This window comes from Propithecus coquereli, unplaced genomic scaffold, assembly GCF_000956105.1.
Source record: "Propithecus coquereli isolate 6110/MARCELLA unplaced genomic scaffold, Pcoq_1.0 Scaffold592, whole genome shotgun sequence".
Classification (NCBI taxonomy): domain Eukaryota; kingdom Metazoa; phylum Chordata; class Mammalia; order Primates; family Indriidae; genus Propithecus; species Propithecus coquereli.
Genome location: NW_012151863.1, coordinates 220970 through 221512, shown reverse-complemented (window position 1 = coordinate 221512; position 543 = coordinate 220970). Strand labels below are relative to the sequence as shown.

The 543-nt window shown below is 52.7% G+C and overlaps 1 protein-coding gene across 1 annotated transcript in view; it reads left to right on the top strand.

The window, feature by feature from the left end:
* The window catches only part of EEFSEC (eukaryotic elongation factor, selenocysteine-tRNA-specific), a 278454-nt gene that overhangs the window by 112446 nt on the left and 165465 nt on the right, over positions 1-543 (top strand). The window lies entirely within an intron of this gene.

Sequence of the window (543 nt, the reverse complement as noted above, 5' to 3'; positions counted from 1 at the left end):
ACAGGACGTAAATAACATGACATAGTCCCTGATCTTTGAAGACCAGCCACGTTCCGAACTATCGAACGGATTTGAAAAGAGACCCACACACCCCTCTGCCTCCGAGCCAGGCCGGTGGCACCTTGCTCGCGTGACAGTCTCAGGGTGGAAGGTGGCCCGGAGCTGGCTTCGAATCACAGCCCCGTCCCTCAGCTGCGCGCCCGAAGCAGGCCACCAAACGTGGCCAAGCTTCGGGACCCTCTTCTGTCGAATAGAGAAAGGAAAATGACTCCCACCCGTGAGCTTGGGAGGAAGAGATGGGGAACAGGAAGTCTAAGGAATTTTCATCAAATTGGGGGGAGTTTTTAGCTATTATTTCTTCATTCTTTCTATCCCTCTCTCCTGCCCCTTAGAAACTCACATATTTATGCATATATTAGACCTGAAGGTGTCCCAGCTGAGTTTTCTATTTTTAGTTAGACGTGGGGTCTCGCTCTTGCTCAGGCTGGTCTCGAACTCCCGACCTCTAGCGATCCTCCTGCCTCAGCCTCCCGAGTAGCTGGG